Source organism: Eretmochelys imbricata, chromosome 13, assembly GCF_965152235.1.
Source record: "Eretmochelys imbricata isolate rEreImb1 chromosome 13, rEreImb1.hap1, whole genome shotgun sequence".
NCBI lineage: Eukaryota > Metazoa > Chordata > Testudines > Cheloniidae > Eretmochelys > Eretmochelys imbricata.
Window position 1 is genome coordinate 21,056,205 of NC_135584.1, and position 26,186 is coordinate 21,082,390.

A 26,186-nucleotide genomic window follows, 5' to 3' on the forward strand; every position below is an offset into this window, starting at 1 on the left:
AAGAGTACACAGGCTGCCTGCTCTCCGGGAGTCCCCACCTACGGGAGTCCTTTTAATTTAACTCTGTTGTGGTTCTTTGCTGGGGGGAAAGCAGCAATGTAAGAGTGGCCAGGAATGAGCAGTCCAGTTGTCAGTTTAGCAGAGTGTCTTTTCTGTCAGTGGTCAGTACCAGATGCCTTAGAGAAAGGTGCAAGGAACGGCGAAGTGGCAAATATGTAGTAGCCTGTCCATAGGAGAAGCCCCTTCTGCTAGAGGTTGCCTTAGGGGCTTAGATCCCTTCCAAACTTTTGTGTTGTTGTTGCTTTCAATCCTGGAACTGTGGATATTTTCTTTATCCATATAAAATGTCCAAACCTCCCATAGACAACAGTGGGGCAGGATCGTACCTTTAACTAGCAAGTTTTAATGTATGAGTTGGTCTGGACACAGTGATTGATTTGTAAAAGTCCTAGAAATGGCGTCCACACAAAGGTCTCATAGCCAGTAAAGAGAAAAGGAGTACTTGTGGCACCTTAGAGACTAACCAATTTATATAAGCTATTACCAACAGGAGAGTGGGGTGGGGGGAGAGAAAACCTTTTGTAGTGATAAACACCCATTTTTTTCATGGTCTGTGTGTATAAAAACATCTTCTGTATTTTTCACAGTATGCATCCGATGAAGTGAGCTGTAGCTCACGAAAGCTTATGCTCAAATAAATTGGTTAGTCTCTAAGGTGCCACAAGTACTTCTTTTCTTTTTGCGAATACAGACTAACACGGCTGTTACTCTGAAGCCAGTAAAGATGTTACTTCAGCAAACAAAAACACAAACCGTAGAAAATCTACTCCATAGCAGGAAAACACAGGGTGGAAAACAGAGCCAGGGACAGATAGTTCAGAAGGGCTGGGGGCTTTCCCTTCTTTGGCCCACCTCTAGCTAAATTGATAATCTGATGCGTAATAGAGGTCAGAGCTGACCTCTATCTACCAGGCCAGTTCAGGAAAGGCTGCTGGGTGAGTGAGCCAGAGGGCTGGATTAGCCTCACCGCTGTGGCTGCTGCTTCCGCATTGCTGCTGTCTGAAGTGAGGGGAAAGAAAACACAGCAGCAATGGGCTTCATGTAAGTGACACCCTCCCCCTCTCTGTGGCCAGTCACAGGGAATTCCCAGCCAGGATAGGAAGGTTTGGATGTGAAAGGGATTTCCCAAGCACTTTATCAAGGGGCTCCCTCCTAGAAGAGATAAGCAGGCATTTAAAACCACAGAGAGAGGCAGCAGGGGAAGCCTGGCAAAGCACTGTGTTTCCTGTCTCTCCTCAGCTGGCTTCGCAGGGGCTCTGATTTCCTTCAGTGGATCAACAAAGAGTTCCAGAGGCTTTTGAAAGAGGTGACTCAGCACATAATAGGAGGGGGGAAAGAATGAATGTGCTCAGAGTTGTTAAAATTCCCATGCAGCGAAAGTGAAACCAACCAGAGCACAGGTAGTTTGTTCAAAGGTGGTTGTAATTTCTAAAGGCTTGTCATGCCATGACCTTCAGTCACATACTTTGGATCAGCAAAACCACTTGAGTTAGCACAGTGGGGGAGTTTATTACTATTATTTATTTTCTATTCCTGGGAAAGGTCAAGTCAGACTGGAATAGTGAGAGGAGGAGAAGGATCTGCCAAGGAAATATGTATTTAAGAGATATGCAAATAAAATAGGATCCAGTATTGCCAACTCCAATTGTTGAAAAATCATGAGCCAGGCCCCCCCAAATCTTTATTGTTTTAAAAAACAATAAATTGGGGCGGGGGTTGCCTTCTGGCTTGTCAATGGTACGGTTCATGCTATTCTTCACAAATACAAGAACTAGAAATGTACTTTCTTTTAAATAAAATCTTTATTCACTTGACTCTGGGAGCCAGAGGTTAAAAACAAATAAAAACACCCCCAAACCAAACTAAAATAAAAAAACAACCCACACCACCAGATGCACCATAAAATCAGGAAAGTTGGCAACAACGCTGATCGGATGTTCCAAACAGACCGAAGTGGCTGAAAGGACAGTGTGTTCATAATATTTTTCTCATTTGCCTAAGGACACACAAATCAAATTCTACTCTTGGCTATAGCGGTGTACATCGCAGGAACTCCACAGATTTATACAGTTATGCCATATGTACACCAGCGTAACTGAGAACAGAATCTGACCCATTAGGTTTATGAAAAGAAAAACAGGTGTCTCATTTGCTCTGTATTCAGCTATAGAATCCCTTATCCTTAGTACTAAACTGGCATCTAGTTCCAGGGATGATTTTACTATAATTTAAAACAAATAAAGCTTTATAAAAAAATGTGTGCCACAGTTTTATAATTTTTTATTTACATTTTAAAGTATGCTCAGTATTAATTATTATTGTTATTTATACTAAATGTATGGTAGGTGCTTTACAAGCACTTCTAATGACAGCTCACAGCTCCTAAGACCTTACAGTCTTAGGACACAACCCACAAATTGCCCCATGGGAGCAGTCCCCTCCACCCAAGCCCTTTATCCAGGCGTTCCCTTCTAGGAGTGAGAAGCAGGCTAATGTGCCTCTGTTTTCCAGCAGTGAGGCTGACAGTGAGACTCAATCCCTAAGACAGAAGCTGCATTTTCTATTTTGCTGTTCTGTTCTTTCCTCTTGTGTGTTTGTCTCATTTTGTCTTCTAGGAAATGGGCCTGGACTTTAGAAACAACAGCACCCTAGACGTCTCCAGCCCATCTCAACTAACTTCTTATCTCCACAAAAAGAACAATTAAGACTCTCTTAGATGATATTAATGATGGTAAGCAAAGGGAGTTTTCCTTCTAAAACCGCCCTGCAGCTAAAGAAATGTTGTTAAAATAAAAGCCTCTTAAAATATGTTACATTTCAGGTGCTTTCACTGGTTTGCCTTTCCCCCCCTTGTATCTTTAATAAAGGGCTAAAAGGATTTTGAATGGTGTGTTTGCCATGGTGGTAAAGCAGGCTGAGGTCTACTGTATAGCAAACCCTGAGCCTCTAATGTTGAACAGTTCCAGGGTCCAGGGCCTTTAACTCCTTGGGCCCATTTATTCCATCTAAATTAATACAACAGAGCCCCTTGGACTGCACTGAGCTTCCTTGTTGCACACAGAGCAGCTTGCTAGAGGCCTGATCCTGCAAAGTTACACTCGTGCATAACTTTACTCATATGGGTAGTCAGTCCCATTCAAGCCAATGAGGCTACTCTCATAAGTAAAGTTACCCAGAGGTACTGTTGTGGCATCTAGGCCCCAGGTCTGGGCCAGGACCCACTGTGCTAGGATGACACCCTAGTCCCACTAAAATCAATGAGAATTTTGCCATTGCCTTCAATGGGGCTGGGATTCATCCTAAAGCTTGAATCCTGCAGTGGGGTCGGCACAGGAAGACCCCTGTTTTTGTAGAGACCTGTCAAGTCCCGTTGGGCTTAGCATGAGATCAAGGTGTCACCCACACAGATCTGAATGCAGGCTCAGGTTCTACAATTATTTCAAAAGCAGTAGGGTGCACACAGCATTGTACAGACCATGAAGAGCTAATATAGTCCTCATCTTGGAGTTTTTACAGATTCAGGATTCTCTCCTGAAAGTGATCTGTGTTTGAACCTCCCAGTGACTGAGCTGTTAACAAATGTATATTTAAAAATAAAATACAATAAAATAGGAAAGAAGCAAGGGTTAACATTTTCCCCCACTCCAGAACAAGAAGCTAGGATTAAAAAACAGTTTGATGTGGAGCTAGGAACCAATAAAAAGTGGGAATTAGATGTGGAATCAAATATAATTTTAAGCAAGTATTGTAACCCTTTCCCCATTCCCCTGTGTCTGTAAATTGTCTTGGTTGGGGCCTGACCCTGCTTCACCGAGGTCAATGCTATTGATTTCAAGGGAAGCCGGATCAGGGATTAAGATGCTCTGCTTTTCAGGACAGGGACTTGCACTTTTATATTTCTGTTAACCCGCTGCATATGTTAGGGTGCTATAGAAATAAACTCTCCACCTGTATAATCAGGTGAATGCTAAACAGATCCTGTTGGAAAGCCTCCCTGAAATGGAACAGCGTAGGTGCAGAAAGTCCATTGGTATCATTTTTGTTTGAGACACACTCACATACACGAAGCAGGGTATGTTATTTTGGTCTGAAGTGGGGCAGGGCTTATGATAGGGTGCCAAATAAAAGATATTCAGTAGTTAAAAGCATGTTATATTGTTCCAGTGAGTTAGTCGCATTTCAGGATGGAAGGGATCCCAAGAGGCCCCGATCATGCACACAATTATGCATGTAAGAAATTTTACTCACTCTTATAGTCCGATAGCGGGACCTCTCATGTGGGTGTTTGCAGGATCAGGCCATTAGCTGAGTGGGTCTTAAGTTCAAGTCCATGGGTAACCAGCAGGCTGTAGAGTTCATTCTGGTGATTTGCAGAACATAATTTGAGAACCAAACAGTTGGGTGGATGGGGGAGAAGGAGGGTCCATGAGACGATTTTAATCTTACAAAGCAGACCACAGAATAGGCAGGTCTGCCCCACTGCCCCACCCTGCACAGGGTTATGCCCACGGGTACCATGACACCTGTGCAGCGTCCCGCTGCCCTGTGCCCAGCTGCAACTCTCGGCAGCATCAGGAGGACCCTGTTCTTCAGTCAGGTTCTTATGCCGGCCCCGCCCTGGGGACGCCCCCGGGTCCCCGTTCTCTCTGCGCCGCCAGGGCCTTTATGTGGGGGTTGGGCCCTGCTGTACTTTTCGGAGCTGCGCCGGCGCTAGGGCCAAATCCTTCACCTCACACAAGACGTCCCAGTGAAGCCAAGGGCCCCACGCCAGCCCCAGCAAGGCACGAGGAGGCGGAGCAAGAAGTGGCCCTCGGCTCCCCCTGGGCGCTGCTCGCCGCCGCCGGCCCTCACAGCAGCGGGTGCAGGGGCAGCGCCTGTGGGGCGCTGCAGGGAGCAGGGCTCACCCCACGCGCTGTGGGGCGCTGCGCTGGCCAGGCCTGGGAGGAGTGGGGGAGCGGGAGGGGGGCAGTGGAGGGGAGAAGAAAAGGGGGAAGGAGAAGGGCAGGGAGCGGGGGGAAGAAGGGGGGGGCACGTAAAAAACCCAGAGATGTAGGGACCCTGCCCCGACGCCACAGGAGCTGCGCATGCGCTCGAGGCAGGACCGACTCCGATTCGATTACGTCACCCTTCACCGCCGAATGTTACTCATTCTCGCTGATCCTCGTGTGTGTTGCGCCCGCCCGCCCCGCGCTTCTCCGCCCGCCCGAGCAAACCCCATCCTCCGTGCATATTGATGTTGCTGGACCCGCCCCCTATCCTCCTCCCCCGCTTAGACTGGTGCTGGAGCGTCCGCCCGGCAGCTCCGCTGGGTGTCCCGTCCGCCCCCGCCCGCCCCGTGGGCACAGCCCGGGCCTCCGCCGCCGGGAGCGCTGCCCGCTGCTGCCACTCGCACCGAGCCAGCCGGGCAGGGGAGCCGCTGGAGGTGAGTCCCGAGCGGCTCGGCCCGTCTGCACTGGGGCGGGGCCACCGGGGGTCCCCTGCTCCTGCCCCCCCATCCATCCTGCCCCCCTTCCCGGCTCCTGCCCCCCGATCCACCCCACCCCTCTGCCCTCCTTCCCGGCTCCTGCCCCCCCGATCCACCCCACCCCTCTGCCCTCCTTCCCGGCTCCTGCCCCCCCGATCCACCCCACCCCTCTGCCCTCCTTCCCGGCTCCTGCCCCCCCGATCCACCCCACCCCTCTGCCCTCCTTCCCGGCTCCTGCCCCCCCGATCCACCCCACCCCTCTGCCCTCCTTCCCGGCTCCTGCCCCCCCGATCCACCTCACCCCTCTGCCCTCCTTCCCGGCTCCTGCGCCCCCGATCCACCCCACCCCTCTGCCCTCCTTCCCGGCTCCTGCGCCCCCGATCCACCCCACCCCTCTGCCCTCCTTCCCGGCTCCTGCGCCCCCGATCCACCCCACCCCTCTGCCCTCCTTCCCGGCTCCTGCGCCCCCGATCCACCCCACCCCTCTGCCCTCCTTCCCGGCTCCTGCCCCCCGATCCACCCCACCCCTCTGCCCTCCTTCCCGGCTCCTGCCCCCCCGATCCACCCCACCCCTCTGCCCTCCTTCCCGGCTCCTGCCCCCCCGATCCACCCCACCCCTCTGCCCTCCTTCCCGGCTCCTGCCCCCCGATCCACCCCACCCCTCTGCTCTCCTTCCCGGCTCCTGCCCCCCGATCCACCCCACCCCTCTGCCCTCCTTCCCGGCTCCTGCCCCCCGATCCACCCTCCCACCCTGCCCCCTGATCCACCGCCCGGCTCCTGCCCCACCGCCACCCGACCCACCCTCCTTCCAGGCTCCTGCCCTCCGATTCACCCCATCCCCTGCCCTCCCCCCCATTCCCCTACCCTCCTCACGGCTCCTCCTGCCCCCATCCCCTGGCTATTGCCTTCGTCACACCCCTACCCCCAGCTCCTGCCCCCATCTCATCTCTCACCTGCCCCCCCCCATCACCTGGCCTGGGGACTGCCCCGTTCCTTCTACACCGCTTTTTGCTCACCCCCCCGCCCAATCTTTTCCCCAGCTGACCATCCCCTGGCTACTCCCCTCTTTGCCACCAACCGTCTTCGCTTTCCTGCCTTTGCTCGCTCCCTCCCTTTTCTTTCACTCTCCTTTCAGTAGGAGTTCCCATCCTCCGTGGAGAGCCCCAGGCACTTGGGGGAAGGGAAGGGTGCCCAGATGATCTCCTGGGGGCTGCCCAGGCACCTCCGTGCTGCTCCCCCCTGCTGTGGTCTAGCTCCCGGAAGGGGATGGTGAAAGTGCGGGGGTGGAGAGGAATAAAAGAGGCTTTGGATGTTTACAAACAAGTGTGTATTTGCTTGACATTGGCAGGCGATTTGCATGGCTGAGGCCCAAGAAGGGGGTAGGGGCTGGCATGTGTGTGTGTTGGGGAAGAGCAGCGTGCAGCATGATACTGGTAAGGTTGGGAACAGAGCTGGCATAGGGGTGTAGTGGGCTTTGGTGTATCCATGCAGTGTTCTTCCTTCACCCCTGCCTGTCTCAGCCTAGCATCAGTCCAGAACATCAGTTTTGTAAACTGGTGCTGGCTTTAATCAGATGATTGACTAAATGAAAATGCCAGTCTATTAACAAAATACATCCATGGTACTTCTACCTTAGCCCTTCCCAGCACTCTGAGCAGCTGAGTTGTTTTGAGGTTGTGTTTTTTCCCCAGTGTCCATTTGTGTCTACTTCTAGATTGCTTCAGGACCTACAAATAGAACCAGGGTTGGGGAGCAAATTATAGCTATCCCTGATCTGGTCATGGCATACAGTTTGTAGCATGGATGGAGTTATTGAGGTGTAGACTCTTTGATGCTGCTGTGATCCCATGCAATTAGCCTTGGAACACCTCTTTGTGAGAGAGATGTTATCCCCCTTTTTCAGGTAGGAAAACAGAGGTGCTGAGGCAGATTTTCAAAGGTATTTTGGTGTCTAAAGATACAAGCAGTCTTCTAGTGAGATTTTCAGAAGCCTACAACTCCCCTACAAATCCATCTTTAGATATCTATATACCTTCAGAAATCTGGCCCAAAGTAACTTGCCCATTGTCACACAAGAAATCTGTGGCAGAGACAGGATTAGAAGAACCCAGATCTTCCCTGCTGAGCCCTAACCACAGGACCATTTCTTTCTTGGAATGTTGTTTCCTAGCCAATCTAATCCCCTGGATTATTAGGTTAAAGTCCTGTCTGTGCTACCAACTGGAGCCAACTAGTAATTGGGTCCTCTGAGTTAGTCACATTTGTAGTGTGTGTCTAGTGAGTTGCTGGGGGCTTCAAGCCTCCTCCCGCCAGGCAGCTGGCTGTAGAGGATACTGGGCATCCAGTGCATTTGAGTAAATCAGGTGTGGAGCCTGGATGGAAAGTGTGGAGGGTTGGGGTCTTGCATCACTTTTCTTTGGCTGGTTAACATTTCTGAGAAGTGACTGCACAGATTTACGCTGGCCTTTTAAAACACACACTGCAGTTCTGAGCATGGGAGGGGCTGTTGTGTAGTTTGCTTGAAGTTTTTCAACAAGCTCTTTACAGTGAGGTTTTCCATTTCTAATCCCAGCTGGAAAAAAGATGTCTGTGTTTTAGCTCCTCTTTCTCTCTCATTTCTGCCACTGCAGGATTATTGCCGTAGTTCAGGGTTGTTACAACACCAAGTAAACTTTCTCCCTGACCACCTCCTATTTCCACACAATCCCAAACCAAAGATCATAGTGTCCTAAGAAACTTTGATGGGCTATTCTCCATGGATATAAAAGAGCCAAAAGTTTACCTCACTAGCTGGAACATCTTAGTCTCAATTAATTTGTTTTTAAAAAGACGTGGAGGAGGAAAAATTCAGAGCCACCACTGACAGAAGCAAAGGAATTAAAGAGAACACTGTATTTACCGTAGAAGAGAACTGCAATTTAATGATAACTATATTAACTAGGTTGGATCTGTGACGTGGATGTATTGTGCAACATTTGATGCGTAGCTCAGGAGGGGAAGACAGAAACTTTCAGTCTGTTCTAAATGCACGTTGTGCCACTTTATCATTATACGGCTATATTGACACCCATGCTGCCTTGGAATCCTGATCCACCTCTGTGGGTAGGAGCAAAGTGGGTGTTGCTATTGCATTTTTGTTTCAGCACTGTTTACTCTGTTGCAAAAATAAATCAGCATGTACCTCTCCAGTTCTTAGCCTCAGCCGCACAGGTTACATCATTTGCAAACTGGAGGCCAGATCCTGAGAGGTCATGAACACCCTGTAACTCCTGCTATATTCAATGAGAGCTAGGGACGTTGTCCCCTTTCTCTGGGCATCAGGTTATTATTTCCCATTCCAATACAACTGGGACCATAGATTCTTGCTTTAAAGTTTAGATGCAGCCTGGTGGATATGGAAATAAACAGCTATGCAGAGTCTGTGGAACTTATGCAAGCAGCGGGCAGGAGCTGGAATAATGTTTCCCATGTTTCTTACTGTCATTCTAATTTTTCAGCTGTTCAAAATCATACACACAAACTTACGGCTTTTATGGTGGGTGGTTTTGGTTTTTTTTGGAAACTCAATTTCCTCAAACATTTCACTTAGCCTTTGTTTTCCACCTCTGTGTATTTTTCCCTTAACCCCTTTCCCCACCACCCCCATCTTTAGGATCTGATTTTGCAACCCTTCTGCATGTGAAATATCACCAAGGGACTATTCATGAGAATAAGGATGCAGGAGCAGGACCTTAGTATGTCTGTAACATTATCTTCCTTCTCTTGCTCCCACAGTGTGCCATCATGGGCTGCTTGGGCTAGCAGTAGTGTAAGGGCTGATGCCTGGGCCGTCCCTGAGGGCCATTCAGCTTCCCCTGCTGGACTGACAGAGCTTTCCTTTGGCCAGGTGTAAGGCCTGCAGTATATTCTTCTTTTGCCAGGCTGAGGGGTGGTCTGGGTGGGTATGTTAGCATTTTTCCCAAAATAACCTGTTTTTTCATTTAACCAAAAAAACAAAAGACATCTCTCACCTTTGTTTGATCATCATTATTATTTGATCATCATGTGATGTAGCTCGAGTATACATAAGGCAGTGACTTGAGAGGGGCTAGTGATTACAAAATGAGAGTAAAGCTACAGTGGCTTGTTTGTCACCAGTTCCTCAAGGTGTAATTATAGTTTTGGTTTGTTTTCATCTAGCATATATTTTATATACATACATACATACACACACACACACAGAAAACCTTGGCTTCTTTGCTCTCCTCTCAGCTTTGAGCTGCATATTATCTGTTGATCTCCCTCCTTAAATGTATTCCTGGTCACTTGACTTGCTGCCCTCCTCCCTATGTTCCACCAAAATTCTTAAGTGTAATTTTAGAAACTGTTTACATTCCTCAAAGTACCTTCTGATGTATGTATTATGCTTTCCCAATGTCTCTTACTTGCCTCATTGTTGTTAAACAATATCCCACAAGCTATATACAGGCCTCTTATGTATTTTAGCATTTGCTTGAAAGCACTCGATAGTGTTAAGGTTGCAAATGTTTCCATTATTGCTTCATCCATGTAGTTGCACTCAACTTCCCAAAAGTTTCATCTGTGGGTATAAAATTTTTTTCATGTTTGAGCTCTCTGCAAAGATGAATGTTTTGGGGAAAATTTGGGGAAAAGCCTTCCAGCTACCTTTGAGTGGAGAGTGTGCGTGTGTGGGGGGGATTTTAAGAAGTTCTAATAATATATTTTTGGACAGGGCTACATCTGAGATGGCTGAAGTTTAACTGGTGGAACTTGGCATATAAATATAGTCCTTAATATAGAGCAGTGTCTGAGGGAGGATAGTTTTGATTTAAGTAATGAGCATTAGAAAATTCACTGAGACTAGAGGGCAGAAGTCACTTAAAGGAGGTGGCTCTGACTGGGAAGTAAGTACATCCCCCATCTCTCTTAGCCCTTTTCTTTCTGCTTGAGGAATACTCAGATCAGTCCCTGATTGACTTGCTCCGTTAGATACAAGGGCTCAGTCTACTCACAGCTGATTTCAGACTGTTAGAGGGACACCCAGGGTCACGTTATAAACAGCCACATACATATTCTGCTCTGTAACACTTTAAGACCAATAGAAATACTTCCAGGAAACTTTTAAAATCCTCTCCAGTAGAAAGTGCTTTGAACAAAACAATCCTCTGTGTTTGCAATCCCAACATTGTGCTAATGCTTGAATGGGAAACTGACTACGTAGCATTTTCTTCTACTGTTTTCCTTGTCAAGCATATTGTTTAATACTGTTTGCTGGTATGCATACTATATAATGCTAATAATTTTTATATCAAATATACAGCATGTGCAATGTAAGTGAATTGCTAATGCTATAGGAACCTCAACTCTCATTGCAGGCTTTTTATTCTAATTGGATAACGTTAAAGTTTCCTGAACATAGTATTTTTGCATTTGTTTATATAGTACAAAGAAGCAATTGAAATGCAAGTCTGTAACTTGATCCAGAATCGTGTAAGGTTTTCATGAACCATTATGATGGAACTGCAGCCCCATAATTCAGAGGTTTTAAAATAATTTTTAAGGCTGTTGACAGATTTTTTCCCCCCCCCCTCTCCTGGGGAGGTAATTGGTCATCTTCATTGCTCCAGCTGTGAAGTGTTATCAGCGTTTTTAAGGTTGAGTGGCACCATCCACACAGTTTGAAAGGGACTAGCTCTAAATATAATTTTTAATGCATAATTATGATATCACTTGTTAATTCACAGAATATAGGTGGGATTTTTTCCCCCTCATAAGTTAAGTGGTTTTTTTTTTTGCTGGATTTGCAAAATGTTGGTCTCTAATCTGTGTATGTGTACATATGCATGCATGCAATACCTGCAAAAGGGCTACTGGGCCCTAAAAAGCTCCTGTGCTCACTAGTGGTCTGCAGCAAAGCATACTCTCCGCAGGTGCATTCCCTCATGGTTGGGTGTGGCAGCTCTCCTCCTCCTTTGGTACCCACTTTAGACAGCCACTTTGGCCCTGCAGTACTCTGTGGCTTCCAGTCACCTGGACCTCCAGCCAGGTCACTTTTAGTCCTACCCCTTTTAGCAAAGACAATAGCTTGGCATCATTGCACCAGATCCTCAGCCCAACTTTGGCCTTTATGGGCCTTCCAGCCAGCGGCTCTAGTGCAGGGGTAGGCAACCTATGGCTTGCGTGCCGATTTTCAGTGGCACTCTCTCTGCCTGGGTCCCAGCCACCAGCCTGGGGGAAACTCTGCATTTTAATTTAATTTTAAATGAAGCTTCTTAAACATTTTTAAAACCTTATTTACTTTACATACAACAATAGCTATATATTCTAGACTTATAGAGAAAGACTTTCTAAAAACATTAATGTGATACTGGCACACGAAGCCTTAAATCAGAGTGAATAAATGAAGTCTCAGCACACCACTTCTGAAAGGTTGCCGACCCCTACTGTAATGTCTTCACACCACTACCTTAGGTGGGCCACTAGGGGAACCCAAACCTGTATTCTACTCTGGGTTCCCACCAGGGACCCTGTAAGGTCTGTTCATTCAGGCCCTCTGCTGCACTGCTCTGCTTCCTACCAGGGCTTGCACAGCAAACCTGTCTGCCAGGCTCTTCACAGGCAGACATTTCTGCAGGTCTCAGAACAAAGGGGAGCTCAACTAGTTATGAGGAACAAAAGGTCCTGCATAAGGCCTACCTGCCCTAGGGAGAGTCTGACGTCTGGGAGGTTCCAATTAGGCACTTCCTTTCAGCAGTCTTTGATTAGGCTCTAGCCCCAGCCATGCCTTCCTTCATAAGGCTAGCTCAAGAGGTCTGTTCTCTATCCTACTCAGCCACCAGAGTGAGCTGGGCATTTCCTTTTTTAGCTCCTCCCTCCAGGCTTGATACCTTGCACAGGTGCATTGGGGTGGGGCTGATTGGGGCCACAGGCTCTCATTAACCCCTTCTTGGTCAGTGTGGGGTCTGTATACCCCATCACATGTTCCAATCTCTTGTGGTGCTGAGCTCTCTTAGATGCTGAATGCCCTTGATTGACTGTAGTCTCTGGGAAGTGAGGGTGTTCAGTGCTTTGGAGGATTGAGCTCCAGAGGCATTGGCTATTGGACAAGTCCCAGTTTTTTTCAGTAGTTCTAAGAAGAGCACTATCTAAGCACACTAAGAGCTAAGCTAATGTTACTAAAATCAAACCATTGATTTACACAATTACACACTGCAAACTAGAAACCTTAGTTATAGACAACCTGTCTTGTGTTCCCAGTTATCCCCCCATTTTATTTTTCATATACTCCCTACTTTTATTCATTTAGATGAAGATAATAAAAACACCTATCCAAGGCTGTGGGTGCCCTCACAGAGTTCACAACACAGTAAATAAAATCCTAGCAGCATTACTGGGTGAGACCAAAGGTCTGTCTAGCCCAGTATCCTGTCTTCAGACAGTGGCCAATGCCAGGTGCCCCAGAGGGAATGAACAGAACAGGTTATTATCAAGTGATCCGTTCCCTGTCCCCCATTCCCAGCTTCTGGCAAACAAAAGCTAGGGACACCATTGCAACGGGAACTCAGCCAGCCAGGCACCTACAGAGACTCCTGTCCACCCCTTCACAATTTGGGGAAGCATACCCTCAGCCCTCTCCAAAAACCCTCTAACCAGAAGTCTTTAGGGCTGCACATTGCAACTGATTTGGTGTTTCGCCCTTATCCAGCCAAAACCCTACACAAATCAAACCTTTTCTGTGTAATCCCAGTGTTATAGGAGGTCAGTTCAATTTCTGTTATTTTATTTTATGGCAGTAGCACCTAGGAGCAACAGTCATGGGCCTGGACCCTGTTGTACTACCTGCTGTATAAACACAGAGCAAAAAGACTATCCCTGCCCCAAAAGCTTACCATCTAAGTATAAAATTAGACAACGGATGGATACAGACGGTGGTCGGAGGGAATGGGGATTTGCAAGGAAACAGAGAGACAATATTAATCAGCATGGTGGGCCTTGGTCTCCACACCAGCAGCCAAACCTTTGTCAAGTTTTTTGTAAGCATCACATCAAAGGAGAGTTTAAAGCAGGATAAACATATGGAAGTTTATGGGGAGCTCCTCCGAAGTGTGAAGGGTGGCCTGGGCGAAAGTATGCTTTGCTTGTTTGAAAAGTGAATAAGTGGACAACATAGGTTTGCTAGTGGAGGGATGCAAAGAGTGGCATGGTGTGGTCAGGGTGACAGGATAGGAACATGGTCTTTGCATCAGCGTTCTGAATGCATTTCAGTGGGTCAACGTTGCAATTGGGATACAAGCCATTTTCCTGATTACAATCTAATTGTTCTGAAGAGCGTCCTACATGTACTCCAAATGCTGCTGCAAACCGACAAAGCTCTTTTGTGTGTGTGCGCGCACGTGCATCAGGTGCTTTCTTTTCATGTTGCCTCTTCAGATGCAGTATGATGTATTGCAGTGGGAGCAGGAGGCCAATTCGTCGTAGTCTCTGAGAGACATTTTTATTTTACAAAAAGTGAAGTGCCTGGTTAACACCCAAATAAATTGACTGTGTGTGTGTGTGTGTGTGAAAGCAAAATTTAAACAAATGGCCCTATGAAGTTAATTCTGCTCTCTTGATTTTTTTTGTAAGAATCAGTCAGCATCTAAGTTTCTGTGAAGAGGGCTTTGAACCTCTTGTCAGTTTAAATTTTGACAAACAAGGATGTTCAAACTGGACAAACAGCATTTAAGGTTTAGGTTTTTGTTGCTTGGTCTAGTGTCTAGATTTCCTTCTCAAACTCCATTCAGCATACGGGTATTGGTAGGGGTCTTCCACAGTGCTCCACTAATTGTTTTTGCAGCATATTTTGAGTATAAAACTAGTTATAAACAATACATCTTGGACACTTTTTCATGTAGTTGTATTTAATGAGCTGAGGTGTCTTGGTCCAGTGTCAGAAGAGTAAGTTACCAAATCCCCTGCTGGCACCTTGTACCGATGCAGAGCCCCATTGCTCAATACCAAGGACCTCCCATGCTGAGCCAATTGCTGGCTCAGGGACTATCTGTTGTTAATAGCAAATGGGCCATTTGTGCCTTGTCAGGGGTGTCATTTAAGCAGACATTTACTTGCCATCAGTGCAGAGTGGCTGGGTTATTACACATATTGAATCTATTTCCCCATGTTAAGTATCCTCGCACCTTCTTGTCAACTGTCTAAATGGGCCATCTTGATTATCACTGCAAAAGTTTTTTTCTCCTGCTGATAATAGCTCATCTTAATCAATTAGCCTCTTACAGTTTGTATGGCAACTTCCACCTTCTCTGTATGTATATATATATATATCTTCTGACTATATGTTCGATTCTATGCATCCGATGAAGTGGGCTGTAGCCCACGAAAGCTTATGCTCTTATAAATTTGTTAGTCTCTAAAGTGCCACAAGTACTCCTGTTCTTTAAACTAGTATAGCTCGTTCCCATCATTATCTTTCTACCACCTCACCTAGCCTTTTGAATACGTGTACTTGATACCTTTAATGATTTTGGAGATGTTAACAATTCAGATGTGTGTCAATAAAGTCTCTTGGAACAGAGTTTCCATGCCCATTGGAAAGGTGAGTTTGTTCCTTCTTCACATGAGCGTTAATTTGATTTTAAGCACATTTCTAATTGCACGAGTATTCGTGTGAAATCATGTCCCCCTGAAGCACGTGCAGTACGTAGTTATACTGTTTTTATCAAGACATAAATCTAGGATCCCCTTTTGAAATTTCCCCCTTTTTAAAATTATTTCCAAGTAGGAGAATGCTAGTTTGGGCTGCTTGTTAATCTGAGGTAGAACTATTTAAAACAACCTCAATCACATTGATACAGAAGGAACAGTCATCTGGGCTGGAATCAGTGTAAGAAAATGGACGTGAATAATTCATCAAGACCAAAATCCACTTGTTACAATGCTCTCCCTCCCCCATGTTCCATGGAAATGTAACAGAGGCTTTAAATAACAGGCTGCACTCAGTGCTAAGGGTATTTAGCATTGTAATGATTCTCTAAAAGCAGGAAAGAGGAAATTCAGTGTAATGTGGTAACTGCCACAAATTGGGGGGTGGGGTGGGGGGGCCTTTGCTTTAATGCTTTTCTTTGTTTCATTGTGAGCTAAAATTCTTTACGGACACTTCACCATTCTATTTTTCTGATCTGTCACCGATATGAAACAAGTACTATGTTTAGAAGTGTTTGCCCTGCTTTGTGTAAACCTCACACATGCTGTTCCTGTGTAGAAATCAGAATGAATCAACCTACAGTTTTTATAGTAACACTGACTCATTTCGTATTCACAGCTACTATGAAAAACAAAATTACCCTGTGTGCATCTATGCCACCTTGAGCTGCCATCTAAGCAGAGGGCAGGCCTGGCTACTATTCGTGTGGGAGAATTCTTAGGAAAACCTACATGCAGAGGGAAGTATTTGGGATTCAGTGGCATTCTTCCTTCTGAGTCAGTACTCTCTCAGATGTCCCAGCACAGTGTGAGGACTCACTGTACTGCTCCTGGAACTGCTATCATTTGGCTGCAATGTAAACTCAGGGCCATGACTACTTGAAGCTAATTGGTTCCACATCACTTTTTAAAGTAGGGCTGTTATCCCCAGGATATCTTCAGCAGGTTCCAATTTTTGCAATTGTATTTTGCCCAACAAAAACATCCATGGGCACTGCAGAAGGAAGAGGTATTCTTTACCTCCCCAGTTAAGACTGCTGTGGGATACGCTGTTGAATAGCGGCTGCCTTTCACTGGTAGGGAAGTAAGTTATGTATATGCAAGGTGGGTATTCTAAGCCCCAATCCTGCAAAGATGTAAATGTGTGCATCACTTTATATATGTGAGTCGTCCCATTGAAGTCAGTAGAACTAATCACTTATGTAGAGTTAAAAGAATGAGGAGTACTTGTGGCATCTTAGATACTAACAAATTTATTTGAGCATAAGCTTTCGTGAGCTACAGCTCACTTCATTGGATGCATTCAGTGGAAAATACGAGAGTGATCAGTTAAGGTGAGCTATTATCAGCAGGAGAAAAAAACCTTTTGTAGTGATAATCAGGATGGCCCACTGCCAACAGTTGGCAAGAAGGTGTGAGTAACAGTAGGAGGAAAAAATAAGCAAGGGGAAATAGTTTTACTTTGTGTCATGACACATCCACTCCCAGTCTTTATTCAAGCCTAAGTTAATGGTGTCCAGTTTGCAAATGAATTCCGATTCAGCAGTCTCTCGCTGGAGTCTGTGTTTGAAGATTTTTTGTTGTAGTATTGCCACTTTTAGGTCTGTAATCGTGTGACCGGGGAGACTGAAGTGTTCTCCGACTGGTTTTTTCAATGTTATAATTCCTGACCTCTGACTTGTGTTCATTTATTCTTTTACGTAGAGACTGTCCGGTTTGGCCAACGTACATGGCAGAGGGGCATTGCTGGCACATGATGGCATCTATCACATTGGTAGATGTGCAGGTGAACGAGCCTCTGATAGTGCGGCTGATGTGATTGGGTCCTAGGATGGTGTCCCCTGAGTAGATATGTGGACGGAGTTGGAAGCGGGTTTTGTTTCAAGGATAGGTTCCTGGGTGAGTGGTTTTGTTGTGTGGTTGCTGGTGAGTATTTGCTTCAGGTTGGGGGGCTCTCTGTAAGCAAGGACTGGCCTGTCTCCCAAGATCTGTGAGAGTGAGGGATTGTCCTTCAGGATAGGTGGTAGATCCTTGATGATGCGCTGGAGAGGTTTTAGTTGGGGGCTGAAGGTGATGGCTAGTGGCGATCTGTTGCTTTCTTTGTTGGGCCTGTCCTTTAGTAGGTGACTTCTGGGTACCCTTCTGGCTCTGTCAGTCTGTTTCCTCACTTCAGCAGGTGGGTGTTGTAGTTGTAAGACACTTGATAGAGTTAGTTAGGAGTAACTAATCTTAGCACACAGTGCTAGTCGTAAGCCCCGGGAAGTTATAGTGCCAACTCCACCTTGATTTATTTAAAAACCTGTTCTGGGGTCCTCTGTGTATCTTGATTTATTAGACTGTATGGTCCTTGAGGCAGAGACCTCTGCGTTTTTGTTGAACTGTACCAGGCTTTAGTGTCATAGAATATCAGGCTTGGAAGGGACCTCAGGAGATCATCTACTCTAACCCCCTGCTCAAAGTAGGACCCATCCCCAATTAAATCATCCAACCAATTTTTGCCCCATATCCCTAAATGGCCACCCTCAAGGGTTGAGCTCACAACCCTGGGTTTAGCAGGCCAATGCTCAAACCACTGAGCTATCCCTCCTCCCCTGTGTCAATGCTTCACACATGCTAATGCCCATCTAGACCCCATTTGTGAATCATAGCTTGCCCTAGTAGTTTTGTTCCTGTATTCCACACACATTTTCTGTGGAATGGATGGGAACTGACACTCAAGGAGCTTGCTGTTCTCTCTGCTCAGTGCGGGCCGACAATTGAGACAAGGTGTGCTTATGTGTTATGCATTTTGAGACTAAACTTCTGCTTAATGAATGAGCAAAGAGAACCTGATTATTATGGTGGGGTCTCGGGTAAGACTTGGTTTTGCACAGGGGTAAGGCTATTAGTTTACCTAGTTCCATTGTTCAGAACATTTTTGTACCCTAATGGTAAGGTACCCTAAACTTAGATGCATTGACTGTGCTATAATGAATGAGAGGTCTGCAGGTGCAAACTGGTTAGATAACTTCCGCTGGGGAAGATCCTAAAACTCTGTCACTGGGTTTACTTCAGATTTACTCCTCCACGTGTTAACAATTCTTTCTAGAGAACACAAGCTAAAAGGGAACGCTGAAAACTTTCCTGTCTGATTGTCCTTGGAATTTGAGGCTTTTTGAAGTTGGATGTCCGTTTAAAACTGGTGGAAGAAGTGGGTAAAAATTGGCCCTTCGTTTTGTGGGGTCTACCAAGTGGTAAATTGATGCTGCAGAGCAAGCATGAAAATCTAGTGTATGCTTAGGGCACGTCTTCACTAGCTGTCGCAGCAGTGCTTTAACGTGGCTGTGTTGTCGCGGCACCAGCTCTGGGAGCTATAAAAAAACCCCATCCCCACCAGGGGAGTAGCTACCGGTGCCGTAGCACTGTCTATACTACTATGTTACAGCGCTGAAACTTTCAGCACTCAGGGGGGTGTTTTTCACCCCCCTGAGAGACAAAAGTTGCGGTGCTGTAAAGCGGCCAGTGTAGACAAGGCCTTAGAAATCTGTTGTCAGCAAGGCTGGTGTCTAGACACATGCTTTGGCAAGGCAAAGCACCGTGTAACTATTAATTGTTTGTGCAGTATTGAGGCTTATATGTCAATATGGTTTTTGCCTTTTATGTTCCTCCCACTTTCTGTGGGATGCCTCCTGCATTACTCTTAACAAATCTTAGCTGACAAGGTCTTGAGCAAAATAAACTCTGGTTACTGCTGGTGATGGCATTGTGTGTTGTCTTGTCCCTCTGCTCCCAGTCATCGCCCTTCCTGGGGCAGGGCACTGAAACTGCAAACTCAATTCAGTTTAATTCCCTTCTAACTCACAAGACCAGAGCTGCTAAGGGCTTACAGAAACAGGGCAGGCTGTACTTGCTTTCATCACTTGCCTGCACACGCTCCCCAAGAAAGTCCGTGTACCTAGTTCAGTAGCTGAGATTTTACAATAGTTGAATCTCTTGTTTTGAAAATGGTTACTTATTTCCATAGGGGAGGAGGTTTGCCTTTAAGAGAGAAATAAGTCTTGGAAATGGAAAAGGACAAATGGAAAAGGACAAAACTAGTATAAGAGGCAAGAGGATGTGCCACACACTAGAGGTATAAACTATAAAGATATTTTTGAAAGGACATGCAAGGTGTTTATTTATTGTTCTTCCTCCTCTTACCACTGAGAAATGCTGCTTTGCACGTGAGTTTCTGCTGCTTTTCAATTTGTCAGTGGGCTAGAGTTCCAAAACTCGGAAGAAAATATAAAAAGGTCATGTGGCATTTTAAAATGTCAGTGCCTTTTTTCCCTTCCTTCAGGGAAGAGGTGGTGTTGGGACAGACGTGGAGATTGCTTTTAGTTAAAATGTTCCCCTGCAGTGTTGTGGATCCCTCCAAAAAAAAAATATTTTTTTTTTAAATGCTGCTGCACTTATTTGTATATGAACTTGCTAGAAACAAAAACAAAACTGTTGAGCTGATTGAAATGGAAAAAGTAAACAAATAGAATAAAGTGACACATTGTTTAAAAACAATCTGGTCCTGGTAATAAGGTGGTTGGGTTTTTTTGTGTGGTTTTTTTAATGATCTGTGTTCAAGCTTTCTTTGAAGCTGGCTTTAGAAATTTAATGAGGTAGGATGGTGGAAAATGGGATGTTTAGCATATCAGTATTTCCGGGAAAGAAATGGTTTTAAACTGGAATTTAGACTTAAAATATTTTTGTTAATGGCTATCAAAACTTTGTAGCCAAACAGCTACATTCTTAGCAGCCCAACTGTCAGAGGAAGTAAGTTAAATGGAACACCTCCTAGGAGAAGCGGTGCTTGTGGAGCTGTGTGTAAAGGACCCAACATAATACTCTTGTATCAAAACCCTTTTTAGCTTCAGTGTCTATTTTCTCCTGTACTTCCTTTCCTGGTATGAAGAAAAGGAGGACTTGTGGCACCTTAGAGACTAACAACTTTATCTGAGCGTAAGCTTTCGTGAGCTACAGCTCACTTCATCGGATGCATGATGATTTCCTGGTATGGCCGCTATCAAGATAATTGGGTGTAAATATAACCAAGATACACTTAAATTAATGGTCCTTTAAGTACAGTATGCAAATTTATGAAGTTCACGGGAATGTGTTAGTGGTTATTTAACACTGTCTCCCTGTTATTTGAAAGCCTGAAGCATAAGATAGCATTTAGCTTTAGATACTTGGCAGACTTGTAGTGATTAACAAAAAAACCCACATCAGTATTTTTAGAGAGGCATTCCAAGGGTGGCTGACTCCTGTTGATATCAATGAGAGTTTTCAGCCACTCTTGAAAATCTGACCCTTACAGGCTGCAGATGATATGAATCATCTCTCCAGTTTGTGGTATCAATAATGTAAACTTCCTTAGAAGTTTTTAAGGTCAGGCTTGACAAAGCCCTGGCTGGGATGATTTAGTTGGGGATTGGTCCTGCTTTGAGCAGGGGGTTGGACTAGATGACCTCCTGAGGTCCCTTCCAACCCTGATATTCTGTGAATGGTGATGTGCCCCAAATACAGCAATTCAAAACCTGGCTGACTGTGGACTCCTGTCTGCTGCTTGCTTGAATGCTCAGGTTCATAAGTCCAAATGAAATGCTTGCAGAGAACTAGAATTCTCTCACCTCTTGGAAGCAGTTCCGCTTGCTGCCTAAACAAGTAAAGTAGTGATCTGACTCTGAGTTTTCTTCCAAATATAGAAATAATTAGCAAAACATAAATGGCAGCTTAGATGCTAATACTGAATGCTCAGTTGTGGTTCTGGTTTTGGGGCACTTGATTCAGTTTCAAATATTAAACTTAAGGTTTGCTAAGTTATGATATGTCACAACAGTTATGAGGCCCAAAAGAATGTTTTTAATTTGGGGAGGAGTAGGATGAGGGAGGTGGGTCATGTATTTAGGCCCTGATCCTGAAAATGTTTAAGGATGTGTGTAACTTTAGGCAGATGAGTGGTCCCATTGAAGGCAATGAAACTACTCACATGACTAAAGTTATGTACACATTTGGGGTGATGAAAATGGGACTTGTGTCACAATATAAAATTGTTATAATCACAATAACCTAGTTCTTACACAGAGGTTTTCATCTATTGATGTCAAAGCACTTTACCAAAGTGTCAGTTGTTATCCTCATTGTATGGATGGAAAACTGAGGCACAAAAGTGCAGTGGCTTGCCCAAGGTCATCCAGCAGGCCTGTGGCAGAGCTGGGAATAGAAACCAACTCTCCAGAGTCCCAGTCCAGTGCTCTACCCTCTAGGCCATACTGCCTCCCAAAGATTTAGAGCAGTGTGAATTGCTAATATTGTTAACCTTTGTCAAAAAAGTCAGGCCTGTCTTTATGCTTTGCGGTATCTTATTTTAAAAATTTAGACTTCCAGGCCAATATTTTCATCCAAATGATTTAAAAATATATATATAGACAGACTTGGGAGCAGGTCACTCCGCTATTTTCTTTTCATGCTTTTACTTATGTTAGTAATTGACTCAAAGAAGCCCTGGCATTGTTTGAGTCTCCTCTCTCCCCTCCCCTGCAAATACTTTGATTTTCTAAAAATAAATAATAATGTCAACAGCCCTTCAGTAACAAAGGAATGTGCACATCCTGCACTGAAAAAGAATTCCAGTAAAGGAAAAAAAAAGATTTAGTTGTTAATCTTCCTATAAACTGAATAAAGCTTAGGGTTTGGTTTTGTTTTTTAAACTGATTTTAAACCCCGCCTTAAAACAAACAAAAAAACCAGGTAAATCAGAAGCTGAAAATACTTTCGAATGAGAGACAGAGAGAGAGCGCAAACAAGAAAGGTCAATTGACGTGAGTAAACAAAGTGGCTTTTATAAAAAAAACAAACGAAAAAGCCCATAAAGCAAGCTGCTGTCACTGTGTGTACTACAGGTTTCAGAGTAACAGCCGTGTTAGTCTGTATTCGCAAAAAGAAAAGGAGTACTTGTGGCACCTTAGAGACTAACCAATTTATTTGAGCATAAGCTTTCGTGAGCTACAGCTCACTTCATCGGATGCATACTGTGGAAACTGCAGAAAACAGTATATACACAGAGACCATGAAACAATACCTCCTCCCACCCCACTCTCCTGCTGGTAATAGCTTATCTAAAGTGATCACTCTCCTTACAATGTGTATGATAATCAAGTGGGGCCATTTCCAGCACAAATCCAGGTTTTCTCACCCTCCGCCCCCCCCCCCCCCCCACAAACTCACTCTCCTGCTGGTAATAGCCCATAGAAACTGGACAGTCTCTACGTAAAAGAATAAATGGACACAAATCAGATGTCAAGAATTATAACATTCATAAATCAGTCGGAGAACACTTCAATCTCTCTGGTCACGCAATTACAGACACGAAGGTCGCTATCTTAAAACAAAAAAACTTCAAATCCAGACTCCAGCGAGAAACTGCTGAATTGGAATTCATTTGCAAATTGGATACTATTAATTTAGGCTTAAATAGAGACTGGGAGTGGCTAAGTCATTATGCAAGGTAGCCTATTTCCCCTTGTTTTTTCCTACCCCCCTCCCCCCAGACGTTCTGGTTAAACTTGGATTTGTGCTGGAAATGGCCCACCTTGATTATCATACACATTGTAAGGAGAGTGGTCAGTTTGGATGAGCTATTACCAGCAGGAGAGTGAGTTTGTGTGTGTGGTTTTTGGAAAAAAAAAAAGGGGGGGGGGGTGAGAAAACCTAGATTTGTGCTGGAAATGGCCCACCTTGATTATCATGCACATTGTAAAGAGAGTGGTCACTTTGGATGGGCTATTACCAGCAGGAGAGTGAGTTTGTGTGTGGGGGGGCGGAGGGTGAGAAACCCTGGATTTGTGCTGGAAATGGCCCAATTTGATTATCATACACATTGTAAGGAGAGGTTTCAGAGTAACAGCCGTGTTAGTCTGTATTCGCAAAAAGAAAAGGAGTACTTGTGGCACCTTAGAGACTAACCAATTTAATAAATTGGTTAGTCTCTAAGGTGCCACAAGTACTCCTTTTCTTATTGTAAGGAGAGTGATCACTTTAGATAAGCTATTACCAGCAGGAGAGTGGGGTGGGCGGAGGTATTGTTTCATGGTCTCTGTGTATATAATGTCTTCTGCAGTTTCCACAGTATGCATCCGATGAAGTGAGCTGTAGCTCACGAAAGCTTGTGCTCAAACAAATTGGTTAGTCTCTAAGGTGCCACAAGTACTCCTTTTCTTTATGTGTACTACAAGTACCTTGCAAAAAAGTCTCCTTTACTTTTTGTACTTTTGTGGGCACGCACCTCAAAAATCTTTTGCAACAAGTCTCTAATTATAGCTTACTGATTCCTTAGGTGCCTAGATCAGGTATGAACTAGCCATAAGACCAGAGAGAATATTGATATTTGTTTGTGGGGACTCAATGAAGCAGATTTAGAATCGAAGGTGGCCACGGGGGTACACAGCAGCGTATTTACACTATTAATAGATTCTCTTGGTGTTTTGTAACATCCCCCTCCCACTATTTTAGGGGTTTAGCCAGACATTTAATAGAAATGAAGGGTTTGATCCAAAAGCCATGGATGTCAGTGGAAAGACTCCGATTGACACAGGCTTTGGCGGAGGCCGTAATTGAACTAGTTTTAAATTATGCAAAAGGTTTGAAAATGATCTTGCATTGTTGCCAACTCTCGCCATGGTATCACAAACCTTGCAATACTTGATGCTGTCCATGAAGCCCCAGTTCCTGTTTCTTACAGCCATGTGATTCCTATTCTCTATGAGGGCTAGAAACTTACTTTCTTAAAAAAGAAAAAGAAAAAAGAAAAGCTTGAAAACATGAACCCTAAAGGCTTAAAAAGGGTAAGGCAAATAACTCCCCCCCCCACTTTATTTTTAAAAATCTCATGACGTAATCCAGTCTCGTGAGTTTGGGGGCCCAACTCATGGTTTATGAATGCTTTGAGTTAGGAGTGCTGACAATGGCAAGTTGTTTCTTTCCCTTCAATTTAAATTGGTTTCCTCAAGTTTATTACCATCCCATGGGAGTTTTGCACTGAAATTGGTTCATTGCTGAACTATTTTCCCCCCTCTGTCATGGATGCACACTGTGGTTTGATAGTGTCATCATATTTCTAGCATGGAAGAAAAACAAGAACAGAATTAAAGCAGTTGTTTTGGGGTGAAAAGCACATACATAAACTAGATGGATTTGGAAGAGAAAGTTTGGGGTGAAGGACAAGGAACAGATCACGTTTTGGGCCTGCCTATCTGGACAGATTCCATATAAATAAGAAAGATGCAGATTGAAGTATAGTATCTTGACTCACAACACATTTCAATGAAGAGTGCTGGAAAATCCAGACTCACTGGCAATCTGTTCTTCAGGATTCGTGTTGTGAATTCATTCTGTGTACATTCTGAAGGTGTAACGTCTTAGCTTTCTATCTTTCAGAGGTACTGGACTGCCTTACAGTCATTAATGTGTTAATCCTCGCAGCATCGCTGTGAGGTCGGTAAGCGTGATTATCCCCATTTTACGTTTTCCCTGCTCAGCCACAGACTTCCTGTGTGATGTCAGGCAAGCCACTTAGCTGCTCTGTGCCTCAGTTTTCCCATCTGCACAATGGGGATCATACCGCTGCACTGCCTCACAGGGGTGTTGGGAGGCTAGATACAGTAAGGATTGAGAGCCCTAACTACTGGACAGTTTCTCCCCTCTTTCTCCAAGTAGGAACACTGAGGTCCAGTTCAGCAAAGCACTTAAACATGTTTGTACCAGGACATGAATAATCTCATCTCTATTCAGCAGAGCTGTTGAGTGTTCTTTCAGTCCTAGTGATTTCAATGGAACGGCTCAGATGCTTATAGTTAAAGCACTTGCTTAGGTGTTGTGCTGAATTAGAGGAGAACTGCACCGGCCTGGAGGAAAAAAAAAAAAAAGTGTATAAACCAGGGATCGGCAACTTTGCAGAAGTGGTGTGCCGAGTCGTCATTTATTCATTCTGATTTACGGTTTCACATGCCAGTAATACATTTGAATGTTTTTAGAAGGTCTCTTTTTATAAGTCCATAATCTATAACTAAACTATCAGTGAATGTCAAGTAAATGAGGTTTTTAAAATGTTTAAGAAGCTTCATTTAAAATTAAATTAAAATGCAGAGCCCCCCGGACCGGTGGCCAAGACCCGGGCAGTGTGAGTGCCACTGAAAATCAGCTCGCATGCCGCCTTCAGCACGCGTGCCATAGGTTGCCTACCCCCGCTGTAAACCATATGGGTTATTAAGAAGTTCTGTGGTTACTTCTGTGATTGAGATTCAGAGCATGGGCAATCCCATGCATTCAAAAACCATGAGTCACAATCACGAGGGCTCAAAACTCACTTATTTTTTTAAATGAAAGAGGAGACTCTCACAACTTCAGAAGCTGGAACTTTAAGAAACCCACCAAACATTGTGAAGCCTGTGATAAAAATCTCAAGAGTTGGCAACACGGCAATGCCACTGGAATATCAAGCCTACTGAATAAGTCTTTTATCACATTACAGGATTCACAGATTAAGTCCTTTTATAAAGGAATGTTGTCCTGTGAAGACATATTTTGCAAATATATTTTAATGTGTCCCTAACATGAAGTTTGCTAAGTTTCCCTTTGGTTTCTAACTAGTTTTGCTTTTAGGGTCCCTTGCAGTAGCACATGCGACCATGCTTCAAGTTTTGCAGCAGGGGAATGCTTAAATTCTCATAAACTAATCCTGGAATATTTATTTTCTCTATAGAACATAAGTCTTAGATATAAGCTACCAAACTGCATCCCTTTAAGGGATGGGATCAGGACACAACTAATAATTTCGAGGGTGGGTAAAGGAGCAGCAGCTAATACTAATTTGAGTGAATTTGTGTGGGGGGGTGGAGGGTGAGAAAACCTGGATTTGTGCTGGAAATGGCCTAACCTGATGATTACTTTAGAT

At 44.8% G+C, this 26,186-nt stretch overlaps 2 protein-coding genes across 2 annotated transcripts in view; one reads left to right on the top strand and one right to left on the bottom strand.

Annotated features, from left to right (window-relative positions):
* LPIN3 (lipin 3) overlaps positions 1–4,985 on the bottom strand; it is a 48,685-nt gene extending 43,700 nt beyond the window's left edge. Inside the window, exon 1 of the mRNA XM_077832202.1 lies at positions 4,309–4,985. The gene's annotated coding sequence lies outside the window, so the exon portion shown is untranslated. The remainder of the gene's footprint in view (positions 1–4,308) is intronic.
* Positions 4,986–5,376: 391 nt separating this feature from the next.
* ZHX3 (zinc fingers and homeoboxes 3) overlaps positions 5,377–26,186 on the top strand; it is a 63,115-nt gene continuing 42,305 nt past the window's right edge. The window contains exon 1 of the mRNA XM_077832196.1: positions 5,377–5,482. The gene's annotated coding sequence lies outside the window, so the exon portion shown is untranslated. The remainder of the gene's footprint in view (positions 5,483–26,186) is intronic.